We start from the raw sequence: 14906 nt of genomic DNA on the forward strand, positions 1-14906 counted from the left end.
TCCCTTTTATCTTTTGTTGGATTATTATTAGTAATTCAGAAAAGCAGGCAGCATCAGTCTGGATAAATGTAGTGCAATCGATCTGATCTTATTGTTCTTCCATTTGTGACTGAACATATTAGCATATGTTTGTGAATCATGATATACACAAATAAAAGTTCTTTACATGCTTTTTCAAACAGCTCGCCAAGCCACAAGTACTAAAAACAAACATAACTGGTGAGTGATGTCAGTAATCATCAGTCATTAGATATTTCAGTTTGTATTGTTCAGTCACCCCATCGTTGGATTTTTATCAGGAGTCTTTATTCACTGATGGATGTTCAGCAGCATCTGATAGATTGTCCTATTGCTATTCATTCCAACTCTCATAATGGAAAGTTTGCTGATTAAAAGATAGAAATTAAATGAGCATTGATTTCTAGGGGCGGAGGAGGGTGGGTAGTGTTGATGGCTGGCTAGCTAAAAATCTCCCAATCAGTATAAATTCAATCTGTGATCATGGTACAACTTTTCAAATAGAACATCTTGGTCCTGTCACATCTCACAAGAGATGTTGTTTAGATTTTGCTGGAAGTTTTTACATTGATTTTTTTTTAACATTGCAACATCTTTTCGCATATAGAACCTTTGCACCAGACTTGTTCTAGCAGATTTAGGTTTTACATATATATTATCCCAATTATATATTTTAAGTTCTACTCCTGCCTTGAAAGCCGGCTGGTTGATTTTAGGTCTGTCACACTCTCAGCCCAGCCTGTCTTTTAAGGCTTTTGTTGTGAAGAGGAAAAAAAATAAGGAATATTATGTCTGTTCTCCTCCTTGAGTTACTTATGAAGTAATTAAGGATTTTTAAAAAATCAAATAAAATACTGTACATCTTTAAAATAGATTTCCCTAATGCATGCCTTTAAAAAACTTAACTCCTTTGATGTACATATTATTACTTTTTACAAATCCCTTCTTATCAAAAAAACAAACAAACCCAGGCCTCTTATACTTTTCTGTTTATAGGCCCTGCTGAAAGACCTCTAGATTCAAGAGCTGATTCCCCAGCCACAGATCTCCCCTGCAGGATCTATTTGATCTTTTGCTAAATTTATTTTTCTTGAGGCAGTTGCAAATTTCCTCAACAGGGAGCTCTTCCTGAATCAAATCAAAATAAATAAATAAATAAATAATATATCCTCAAAATGTGCACTTTTTACAGCTTCTATGTACATCTTGTTAGGAAGCAGCATGCTGACCCAGGACCAGTATTAAGACAGGCATTTCAGTAAGTTTAAAAAAAACCCTGAGATGGCTAAACACAAAGGGGTGAATTTCTCCCTTTTAAGCACATATTCAATTCCCTTCACAAATGTGTGCAAACTGCTGGCTCTGCAAAGCCTCATATAACACTTTATATCAGTCACATCCTTCTATGGCAGGAGGTGGGAACTCTGATCCTTTTATAACTTGTGGACTTCAAATCCCAGAATTCCTGAGCCAGCCATGCTGGCTCATGAATTCTGGAAACTGAAGTCCACAAGTCATAAAAGGAGCAGAGTTTCCTACTTCTGTTCTGGGGGGATTAGACTTGTTCCATTAGGCCTTTCCTAATCCACCTGTTTCTTCTCTTCTTCAGTTCTTCTAAACTCAAACCTCCCATGACTCATCCATTAGCAAGTTCCCCACAATTCCTTTCTGGGGAATTCTGGGAATTGAATTCTGTTGAAGAATTCAGTGGAATTATCTTGAAGTCCAAACAATTTCCAGCTATGAAGTTTGAGAAGTCATCTTCCTCAGTTAATCTAGTGGTAATTTCCCCACAGAAGAGATGTCCTGGCTGGGGAATTCTGGAAAATGAAGCCCAGTATCGGGTTCCTTACCAGTATGGGCCACTCTGCGCACCAGTAGGGAAAATGGCAATGCACATGCAGCTCCACGTGACTGGTAGGTGAGCGCATGCATCCCAGCGAGATTTTGCTTCTGCGCATGTGCAAGAAGAAAAAAATCACTGAAATCTCTCTCACATGTGCATCCTCTCACAAGATTTTTCTTCCTGCACATGCGCAGAAGCAAAATCTTGCCGGTATGCGCCGGCCCGCCAGTCACCCAGAGCTATGCATGCATAACACCAGTAGCGGCTGTGAGTAAGAACCCCGGCCTGGTGAAACCCTGATATCTTCAAACTGCCAAAGTTGATATGTTTGTAAATTTAAAAAATTGACAGACCCTACATCAAGTCCTATAGACACATTAGGTCCAATCCTGTAAATTATGCAAGCAGTTCTCGACTTATAACAGTTCACTTAATGACTGTTCAAAGTTACAACGTCACTGAAAAAAGTCACTTAGGAATGTTTTTTATGACCATTGTAGCCTCCCCAGGGTCATGTGATCAACATTCAAATGCTTGGCAAGTGGCTTCATATTTATGATGGTTTCACTGTTTTGGGGTCTTGTGATCAAATTTTTGCAACCTTCTGACAAGCAAAGTCAATGGGGAAGCCAAATTCGCCTAACAACCTTGTCACTAAGCTAACAAACACAGTAATTCACTTATTAGGGCAAAATTCATTTAACAAATTCTCATTAAGCAACATAAATTTTGGGCTCAGTTGTGGTCTCAAGTCAAAGACAACCTGTACTTTGTCTTTTCTTTCCCTCTCCCTATATACCTGTACACCCCTATACACCTGTACACTGCATGCACAGAAGCAAAAAACAAGATAGTGGTGCCTATGGCACCATCAAGAGCAGTAATAGGCTGCTGCCCCCACCGGTGGGGAGGGGATACAGTGGAGGTAGTATGCACTATTTATTGAATACTTAATAGATTTTTATTGTCCTTCCTTCTCTAGTACCTTAGTATGATCTTTAATTACTTTCAAAATAGGAAATAAATAAATAGTTTGTCTTTACCCATAAATACTTTAAGAAAATTGAGCTACTTGACTTCCGGTTTCGCTGAGGATCGCAGCGGAGTCTCTTGGCAGGGCTCTGCCTCGAGACCCCTCCAACCCTCCCAGAGGTCGCCCCAGCGCGATCGGATCGAGTCCGGATGGCTCGATCCTAGAAAAGGGGATTCCCCTCTGCCCGGGGAGCCATCGCCGAGGCTCCGGGACAGAGGGTTCATCCTGCAGCTCTGGTGCAGGGAGCACCGGTCCTCTTCCAAGAGGACACGGCCATTGCGATCCCACCTAACCAGTGGGAAGCAAGAAACATCAAGAGAGTAAAAAGCAGAGAAACTGAACAACCCTAATCGAAAAAGGAATATTGCCAAAGAAGCTACAATTAAGGTAAAAGTTTTTTCTATGTTCCATGTCAAACAAGAAGTTTAAAAAACAAGAAAATTGAATCGGAGTTTAAACGAAGGCGAAAGAGAAAGTTGTTAAAACAACATTGTATCCAGGCGCGAATTAACAGCCGGAACTTATTTTAACCACTTTCACTCGTTTTGAACTGTTAAATTTTTGCAAACAAGGAGATCTAGAAGATTTTAGAATGAGACATTAAAGGATTTATTATTTACAAAATGACATTATTTGGTTGAAAAAATTTTCCTTCCTCTTTTGAAATATTTTTGAAACATTTGGTTACTGAAAATTGAAAAATGAAGTCCGGGCTGGGATTTTTCTAGCGGAAGGACCAGACTGCTCACTATTTACCTACAAATTCTGAATAAATATATATAAAGAAAAAAAAACTCTTTTCCTACATTTGAGAACCTTAAAATTTGGATTATTTAATCGACTATTTTTTTTGATTATTCTGTTGGACTATTTCCATTGGATTTCGTTTGGATTAATAGCGGTTTGTGGATTAACAGCATTTTCGTTGGATTTACTGCGGAGAGATTTCTTCCTGGGCTGTGAGAGACGGACCGACTTCATTTTAACTTCGTGAAATTAAACTGCATTTGCTTGGAAAAAGTTTTATAAATTTTCTAAAGACTATACCTTTCTTCAAAAAACGGAATACCTTTGCAGTACTCATTAAGGTGTTTCTGACAACAAATTAGATCTTCAATCAATTGTTTTTTTTTTGCGTTTTCCCTTTGATAATTTCAACTTTTGAATTTTAATTCTATATTACATTATATTATAATTGGTTCTGTTTATGCATTGCTAAATTTTCTTTTGGTCTTTGGTCCCCTGTTCCTCCTAATTGAATAATAGTTTTTAACTTTGATTGCCCCCTTTCTTCACATGCTTTTACCCTCCTTCTTACTCTGCTGACTTTTCCTCTTTAACTTTGCAGCTGTGTTAAACTAACCTTTTCCCCTTTTTCTCCTTTTCTTCTTCACATCTTCTTGACATAAACTCTGACTAGAGTAATAAGAATTAATAAGTTGAGCATTAATTAGATATATTTTAAATTTTAAGTGTATTTGAAATTTAGCCTTTTATTTGAATTAGAACTTTTATTGCTATTAATTAATTGCTATTAATTTAGTATAACTGTTACTGTGGGTTTGGAATTTACAGAATCTCTTTACATACTGCTAACATAAAATAACACTAAATTTAAATTTGAAAATGTCAAGTTCTTCCACCCATACCAAAACAATCAAGAAGCAAACAACTGTTATTTCTTCCCCGCCAAGTTCACCACATCCATCTCCCGCACAGCAGACTTTATCTGCAACTATGTTCACCAAGGAAAAGGACAGGGAGAAACAACCATCTCTGGCTTCAATCCAAGAGACATTAACAACATTAAATGACTTTATGCTAAAATCTCAACGAGATGCAACACAACAGAGAGATGAAATCAAAGCAGAGATGGCGGATATGAAAGTTGACACAGGTGAAATGAAAGACCAGATGAAGGAGATTAAGCAAGCCTTGCAAGATAATGAAGTACGAATGAAGGCAGTGGAAGAAAAGGCGGAAAAGGTGGAGAAAAGAATTGGTCACTTGGAGGACAAAGCTGCTTCGCGTTACAGAGGGTATGATGAATCAATTACACATCTGGAAATGCAACGTGCGTCATACGGACTTCGATTTCAAAACGTAATAGAAGAAAAAGATGAAGATTTAAAGGCCATTATGGCTGACATTATTGGGAAAATCCTCCAGATGGACCCAGATGACATAAAAAAAGAAATCGATGAAGTCTTCAGAATTTCTAACAGCTACATTCGCCGTTTTAATCTTCCACGCGAGATTCACATCAAATTTGTAAGAAAAAGCATGAGAGATGATATATTGCATTGGTCAAGAGCGGGACAACTACAACACCAAGGCAGAGAAATAAAAATATTAAAACAAATTCCAAGACGTGTTCGAGAGACTAGAAGAGATTATCACTTATTGACCAAACTTCTGATTAAAGAAAACATAACTTTTCGCTGGCTTATTCCACAAGGTCTATCACTGACATGGAAATCAACGAGATATAAATTGGAGAATCTAGACCAAGCAAGAGACTTTTATGAAAACAGTGGAATATGCGAGATGGAACAGATAACAAAAGAACTGGAAGCAATGCAGGCCGAAGCCATGGGGGCATCTGCACAAGTGGAGGACCAGGACCAAGGGGCCAGAAGAAAGCAACCTCAACGCGAAACCAAGAAATACAACAAATGACTACATTGAGAGATTTAAAAATCTTTTCAGTAAATGTCAATGGACTTAATGAACCAAAAAAAAGAAAACAAATGTTTTCCAAAATTAAGAATCAAAAAGCTCAAATTGTGATACTCCAAGAAGTGCATATAAAAAAGAGTAATCGGAATTTATTGTTAAATAATAAAATTGGCAAGATGTATGCTGCATTAGCAGACCAAAAGAAAAGAGGAGTGGCAATGTATGTTGAGAGTTCTGTAAATTCCAAACAACTATATAGTGATGATGAAGGTAGAATTTTGATTGTCCAGATTGATATTGAACCCAAATCGCTTGCTATTGTTTCTATATATGCCCCAAATGATGACCAAATTGCATTTTATGAAAAATTACATCAAAAAATTTTAGAATTAAATTTGGAAAATATGTTAATTATTGGAGATTTTAATGCCATAACAAATAGACAATTAGACCACTCGGGGGTGAAGAAAAGTTGTAAAAAGAAAAAAAAGAATTTACTGCCCTCAACTTTTCAAAAAATGAAAGCAGAATTGCTATTGAATGATATATGGAGGGAAAGGCATCCTCATAGCAGGCAATATACTTTTTACTCAAACCCCCACAAAATTTGGACTAGAATAGATATGGTGTGGGCTCCCAAAACAACAGCAGAGTACATACAAGACGTAGAAATAGATGTTAATACTTGGGCAGACCATAATCCAGTTATAGTCTATATGAGAAATATTAAAAAACATCGTAATTGGCAAATGAATAGAAATATTTTGAAAGAGAAAGAATATAAAGAATGGATTGAAAAGGAATTAAAAATATTTTTCGAAATTAATAAAAATACAGACACCACCCCTCAGAACTTGTGGGATGCAACTAAAGCATACATAAGAGGATTAACAATATCCTATACTGCAAAATATAATAAAGAAAGAAAAAGAAAATATGAACAATTAATAAATGAATTAAAACAACTAGAGTTTCTATCACAACAAAATGTGAAAAATAAAGATTTGGGGGAAAAAATAAATTTAATTAAACACAAAATTAGATTACAAGAACAAAATCAGCTATTGGAAAAAATAAAGAAAGCTAAGCAACAATATTTTGAGCATGCCAACAAATCAGGTAGATGGTTAGCATATAAACTGAGAAAACAGAGACAATCTAAATTGATTAGAAAATTAGAAGATAAAGATGGAATAATAAAATATGACCCAGAGGGAAAAGCAAATATAGTTCAAAACTTTTTTAAAGAAATGTATAAAGATGATAATATTGAAGAAGAAGCCATATTTAAATACCTAGAGAGTGCAGAGTTACCACAAATAACAGAAGAGCAACAAGAAAAGATGGAGAGTCCAATAACGATGGAAGAACTCCTTATAGTTATTAAAAAGCAGAAAAACAACAAAGCCACGGGACCGGACGCTATCCCGGCAGAGTGGTATAAAATAGAAAATGAAGTATTAAGAAATAATATGCTCCAAATTTTTAATGAATGTAGAGTAGATGGTAAAATTCCTAAATCATGGTCGGAATCTTTGATAACTTTAATTCACAAACCAGATACACCAAAAGAAAAAATTAAAAACTATAGACCAATATCTTTATTGAATGTAGACTATAAAATTTTCATAGCAATATATGCAGATAGATTGAAAAATGTGATAAATAGCAAAATTCACTCAGACCAAAATGGTTTCCTTCCAGGTAGACAAATTAAAAATAATCTTAGAACAATTATTAATGTATTAGAGTATTATGAGCAACATTCAGACAAAATATTATCTTTAATGTTCTTAGATGCTCAAAAAGCCTTTGATAACGTGAATTGGACATTTATAAAGATGCAATTAAATAAAATGAGATTCGGCCCCAAATTTATTAATCTAATAGACGCTATTTATTCAGAACAAACGACAAAAATTATATTAAATAATGAACAATTAGAAGCGTTTAAAATAAATAAAGGAGTACGGCAAGGATGTCCCATATCACCTCTTCTTTTCATTATGACTTTAGAAGCACTCTTAATAAAAATAAGATCAGATCCAAAGATAAAAGGTTTAACAGTTAGAAAAGAGATATACAAAGTCCAGGCCTTTGCAGATGATTTGACTTTTATAATGGAAGATCCGTTAGTCACAGCACCAACATTAATCCAAACAATAGAACAATATGGCAAGGTGGCAGGTTTGAAAATAAATAAAAATAAAACAAAAATTATAACTAAAAACATGAGTAAAATACAAGAAAGTAATTTAGAATGTATTACTGGAATGCGAATAGTTAAAAAAGTAAAATATTTGGGAATATGGCTAACAGCCAAAACAATAACATTAAAAAATGATAATTACATAAAATTAATTAATGAAATTAAAAAGGATCTAGAAATATGGAACAATTTAAAAATATCATTTTTGGGAAGAATTGCTACGATTAAGATGAATATCTTACCTAAGGTATTATTTTTATTTCAAGTGATCCCAATCAATCCAGGGGCTAATTTTTTTTAAAACTTAACAAATGTGGTTAAAAAATTTTTATGGGAAGGGAAAAAGGCAAGAATTAAGATAAATATGTTAGAAGACATAAAAGAGAGGGGGGGTTTTGCGCTCCCAAATTGGAAACTATATTATCAGGCAGCCGCTTTAACATGGATTAAAAATTGGATAACTTTAGAGGATATGAGAACATCAATATTAGAAGGACATGACCTCATGCTTGGCTGGCATGCTTTTGTGTGGTACGATAAAGATAAAAACCATTCTTACTTTAAAAGACACACGCTGAGAAAATATTTATTTGATGTCTGGAAAGACATAAAGAAAAACCACTTTTTAACAATTCCAGATTGGGTTACCCCCCTGGACGCAATAATACATCCAAATTCCATTAATGATTCAAGAAATATAAGATATAAAGACTTGTTAGACAATCAAATGAAATTAAAATCTAGAATTAAATTACAAGATGAAGGGATACAAATTGATTGGTGGCATTACGCACAGATTAGATCCAGATATCAGAAAGATAGTACACTCTACATATTTAACAAAAGTAAAAACCTGTTAAGTGAGCTAATCACTAAAAACCACAACAGAGTAATTGGAAAAATATATAAATATTTGATTACCCACAAGAATATTGAATTAACATTAAAAGATAGTATGATACATTGGTGTAGAAACATAGGTAAAGAAATTGATTTAGATACATGGGAGAAAGTTTGGATGTGCAACTGGAGAATGACTAAATCAGTTTCTTTGAAAGAGAACCAAATTAAAATGTTTTATAGATGGCATCTCCCACCAAGTAGATTAGCAAAAATGTTCCCAAAGACATCACCCCTGTGTTGGAAATGTAAGAAAGAAATAGGATCCTATTACCATCAATGGTGGACATGTAATAAAGCTAAAATGTACTGGAAAATGATAGAAAAAATGACAAAAGAAATTACAAAGCAGAAAATAGATTTCACCCCGGAGTTTTGTTTGCTAGGAATTACTAACCAAAATTATAAAAAAGAAATTTTGTACTTGATTATACATATTTTTACGGCGGCAAGGATTATATACGTGCAAAATTGGAAAGGGGAAGATATCCCCAAAGAAGAGGGAGTTATTGCAAAAATATTAGACTGCGCGGAAATGGACATGATGACAAGACGCTTGAATGAACAGGAAGAAACCAAATTTTACGCAACATGGAACAATGTTTATGAATGGATAGATAAGAACAAAAAAATAAAGAAAGAAGAGTAGCAATAAGTATAGATATGTTAGATGATTTTTTCTTATTAAGATTTATATTAGATTTAGTTTACATAGATAGAATAGAAATTTGTTTTTTCTAAAGATTTTTTTGACTTGAAATTAATTAGAAATTTTTATATGACAGTAAAATTTTTTACTAGATATTTTTTGTATTAGTAGCATTGAATTAGATATTCAACTGTGTATTCCTTTTTCTGTATCTGCAATTATACTTTTGAGAAGAGCAGGGATGATACATCCCTACAATGTATGTTAAATGTTTGTAAGTTTGTTTGTCATTTTAAAGAAAATTAATAAAAATATTTGGAAAAAGAAAAGAAAATTGAGCTACTTGCCTAATCTGTTATCATATTGAACCTTGCGGGTTCAGTACAGAACCATAAAATGTTACTGTGCTCCTCGATAAATAATGCTGTCTATCATTTGCCCTTTTTGTGGTTATTCAAATAATGTGACTTAATCAACTGAAAAAGAGTCCAAGCACCTATTTGAAAACGTATCTTAATAAGTAAGCCACTCCCAATCAGTCACATGACCTTTAAGCCACCCCCAGTCACATGATTGTCAAGCCATATCCGTACAATAAGCCATGCCCACAGTGTGGTAGTAAAAAATTTTGCAGCCCTTCACTGGTCAAGAGAACCAGCTCGAGGGGGAATGGCAGGCTAGAATTGCAACTGGTTCCAGAAATCCCAGCTGCCAAGTAATTAACAGTTGTATAGAATCTCTGAACCGGGAAGAACTCACCTCTGCATGCTGTGGAGGACTCACTCTCTGCAGATTTCTGCACTTTAATATCCCTAGTTGATTATTAGCTATTAAACCTGTTCTGCCTACTTGGGAAGCCATTCAGGAGGAACAGTTGGGATGTAGGCAGCAAATGAATTAGAAATTTGAGTTTTAGAAATGGCATGAAAGAAACAAACACCCATAAACATTCTCTCCACGTGGAAACTGGATCTTTATAAATCTGGCTGGAACTTTCATCTTCTCAGAGAAATGGAAAATGAAATGAAGGGAGGGAAACCTGATTGTGTTCTTAAAGAACATTCAAAAAGATATTGTAGAATCATTTGAAAAATGAAATTCTTATCCTTAACATATGGTAACTCTTCTTTATTAGCCTTAGATGTCTTAACGTTTGCACTACATTTTTGTAGCTCAGCTCTGTTAGCTAATGCTGATATTGAGCAGGAAATATCTCCCTAATGAACATGGTAATGAAGCTATTTTTGCATATGCTGCTTTACTGTTCCAATATAATTAACCATCTTGTTTGTTAATCCAGAACATTTTTTTCACAGCCCTTATGGCAGTGGGGTTGTACTGTTTATCACAGACTTTCTGCAAGCCTACAATCAGATTAAATATTTGGGCCAAATTTCTATCAGTTTCTACTGTCTGCTTTTGTACGGGAATTACTTCTCTGTTTATATAACTTCCAAAGGAAAATGCTGGTCCAATTTTTATTCACACTGGATAGCCTAGTGGCCAAACACGGCTGCTTCTTCTTCTTCTTCTTCTTCTTCTTCTTCTTCTTCTTCTTCTTCTTCTTCTTCTTCTTCTTCTTCTTCTTCTTCTTTTTTTGTGAAGGAAAAAAAAAGCTAGTTTTTACAGTGACAGTTTATATTCCTCAAGGCTAGAAATGGAAAATTTCAAAGCTTTGTTTTATGCATCATTTGTTTATCAGGCATTTGTTTATGTTTATGTTTATGTTTATTTAGATTTGTATGCCGCCCCTCTCCGCAGACTCGGGGCGGCTCACAACAAAGTGAAAAAACAATTTACAACAAATCTAAATTTCTACTAAAAACATTTAAAAAAACCCATTTTCTAAACACACATACATACACACGTACCATTCATAAATTGTATATGCCCGGGGGAGATGTCTCAGTTCCCCCATGCCTGATGACACAGGTGGGTCTTAAGGAGCTTACGAAAGGCAAGGAGAGTAGGGGCAGTTCTAATCTCCGGGGGGAGTTGGTTCCAGAGGGCCGGGGCTGCCACAGAGAAGGCTCTTCCCCTGGGGCCTGCCAACCGACATTATTTAGTTGACGGGACCCAGAGAAGGCCCACTCTGTGGGACCTAATCAGTCGCTGGGATTCGTGCGGCAGCAGGCGGTCTCGGAGATATTCTGGTCCAGTGCCATGAAGGGCTTTAAAGGTCATAACCAACACTTTGAATTGTGACCGGAAGTTGATCGGCAACCAATGCAGACTGCGGAGTGTTGGTGAAACGTGGGCATACCTAGGTAGGCCCATGACTGCTCTCGCAGCTGCATTCTGCACAATCTGAAGTTTCTGAACACTTTCGCTAGAACACAGGAGGATTTGAACTGGAAATGGTTTTACATGCTGTCCCCAGACCTTTCATGTCCTTCGTCCACATCTTCATGATATCTGAAGGACAGTGGTACATTTGCTAAAAAAATTCCTCCCAGCCCACCCTAGATCTCTCAGCTAAGGGTGAATGAATTTGTTCATATCACTTTTACATATATTCAACACTAAATTCCAAATTATTAAATCAGAAGATTAACATCTGGTATGCATATTGATCATCTATACATATTCCTAATGTAGAAAGTACACCCACTCCTCTCCTGGAAGAATTAAATATTCTAGGAAATATTAAAAAGACAGAATATTTTATTTCCCTGGATGAGAAATGGAGAAACATGTTTTTTTGAGGCAGGAAACAAATTCACTCTCAATAGCCCTCACCCTTCTCACTAGCCCATAGCAGATGTCAGCACTTAAAAGATAAAGAGATGGCTAGGTCTATTCATAAGTAAATATCCTCACCCAAGATCCAACAAAGGCGGTATTAGCCGTCAACCATAATAGGAATTTCCCAAAGCCCCTTCATTGGATCACCCAGCAAGATTCAATCAAGCCTGGGACACAGATAACCTAGAAAATTAGTAAAGACCCTGCATAGTCCTCTGTGAGTCTGACAACCAATAGGGTACATTTCTTGCACAGGGACAGGAAGCTCAAATGCAAGGGCCAAGAGAGAGAGAGTGTGTGTGTGTGTGTGTGTGTGTATGTAAGTATGTATATATCTCCCCAAGTTCAAATCCAGGTAAGGGTATGACTAGCTGATGAGAGCAAAATAGCTTGAAATAGATCTATACTAGTCTCCCTCCCTTTATCTCCCATTATCAGAAAAAATATTTTACACACACACACACACAAATATTCCATGTGGTCAGCTACCCAGAATCACACATGCTTGGTGGTTCTGTTTCTCAATTAAACCATCTTTCCAAGCAGCCTCCATGTTTCCAATATCTTTCTCCCCACTTAGACTGAATTCAGATGGACATTTCTTCCAACATTCATATTGTGTTATCAGAAGATTTTCAGAAGCTGAATTATTCATTTAGGTTTTATATAAAAGTAAACCATTTTATTTTGGTGAATCCAATAACCCACTTTAGTTGGGTATTCTGGATAGCTTCTTAATGAAATCAAATTAAAAACACTTAATAAGTTAAGTGATGAAGATTGTCAGGATATAGTGATCTGATTTGTCCTTTAGTGGGCTTTATATGGACTTAATGTCTGGATTCAATTCTGTACTACCTAGTACAGAAACTCATGCAGGTCAGAGCTGTCAATTTTGATCATGATCACACTAGTATTGGATGAATGTTTGACAGAATGAGGAGGAAAACGCAACATGAACAATGCAAATGTTCAACCTAATTTTCTTCCCTATAGATAGCATGTAATCAAAAGTTACATACTGTATATCCTGGGGCTCTTTGATGTTGATAATTTAAGAAAGGAAATATGCTATCTGTAACTCCAAAGCTAACCTCATGTTTAGTCAGGTTTAGTTTTCATTTTCCAGCAGTGGTGCTCTAAGCCTTTATTGCTGCTTCATCATTTTTAGCTCATCCAAGAGATTCTCCAGGATCCATGTGCATGGAGAATTTATACAGAGGTGATTCAGTCTGTCATCTCCATCTTATTTCAAATGGTAACTAAAGACTTGGTTAAACCATACACTAGAAATCCTAAGACGACTCCAAACTCTCTCTGAAATCCAATAGAGTCCATCTGGTGTCTAGAGTGGACCAATCAAAGAACAAGAAACAGCTATGGAGAACTCCAAGGCTATCAGAGAGTGGCCTCTGCATGACAAGGGACTAATGTTAATCTTCTACCTCCAAATCCCATTGCCACTGTCCCTTGATAAAATCAGATCTAATATACAGCTTACAAACTTAATTGGTTCCGGGATGAGGTTCTTAAGGTGAAATGTTTGCAAGATGAAACAATGTTTCCCATAGGAATCAATGGAAAAGCGATTAATGCGTGTAAGCCCAAAATTCACCCCTTTTGCCAGCAGACGTGCCCATTTTTGCACTGCTGGAATTCCCCTGAGGCTCCCCTTGCTGGGAAACTGCACCTCCGGACTTCGGTTGCCAGCGAAGCACCCGTTTTTGTGCTGCTGTGTTTCCCCTGCTGGGATTCCCCTGCAGCATCACAAAAACACGGAAGTCCAGAGGTGGGGTTTCCCATGGAGGGGAGCCTCAGGGGAATCCCAGCAGTGCAAAAAAGGGTGCTTCGCTGGCAACGGAAGTCTAGAGGCGGGGCATCCCAGCGGCAGCAGTGGGTTTGTAAGGTGAAAATAGTTTGTAAGAAGAGGCAAAAAAATCTTAAACCCCGGGTTTGTATCTCGAAAAGTTTGTATGACGAGGCGTTTGTAAGATGAGGTATCACTGTATGATCCTCACTGAGAATAGGGCCAGAGTTAACTTGGGTCATCTCCATGATTCCCAGGACCTCTCAATTGATCTCTAAATCCACATATAGGAAAGGAATATTTAAATCCCTTGGAATCATACCCTACATGAACTCTATTGCCAACTCTACAGCCTCAAACAGTTCAGGTTGCAAAACAGAAAGGACACTGATAGTAGAAAACAAAGAGGCTTTCTGTTAATTGGAAGAAAATTCCATAAGGGGGCACCTGTATAGACTCTAAACCTTATGCCAAAAAACTTAACTGCTTTAAACAGACAAAAATAAATGTCTTCCAGTGGACAACCCAGAGAATAGGCAGGTTGGTTAGACCGCAGAGGTCCCCAACCTTTTTTGCACCAGGGACCGGCTTTAAGCTAGACCAGTTTTCCATGGCCCGGTGGGGGGGTGGAGCTAGGTGTCAGCGGCGCCGTAAAAGGGGCGATCAAGAGAGGAATGGGTGAATGAATGGACGGAGGGTGGGAAGGAAGGAAAGAGGGAAGGGACAGGAACAGAAGAAGGGTGCAAAGGAAGCAAGGAAAGGTGTGAAAGGGGAGAGTAAGAGAGGAAGGAGTGAAAGAAGGGAAGGAGGGAGGAAAGAAGGGAGGAAGGAAAAGGAAAGCAAGAAATGGGGGGAGGAAAGGAAGGAAGGAAAGAAAGAAAGAAAGAAAGGGGGAAGGGACAGGAACAGAGGAAGGAAGCAAGGAAACTTATGAAAGGGGAGAGTAAGAGAGGAAGGACTGAAGGGAGGGAGGGAGGGAAGAAGGTAGGAAGGAGAAAGAAAAGAAGAAATAGAGGAAGG

This window comes from Erythrolamprus reginae, chromosome 2, assembly GCF_031021105.1.
Source record: "Erythrolamprus reginae isolate rEryReg1 chromosome 2, rEryReg1.hap1, whole genome shotgun sequence".
Classification (NCBI taxonomy): Eukaryota; Metazoa; Chordata; class Lepidosauria; order Squamata; family Dipsadidae; genus Erythrolamprus; species Erythrolamprus reginae.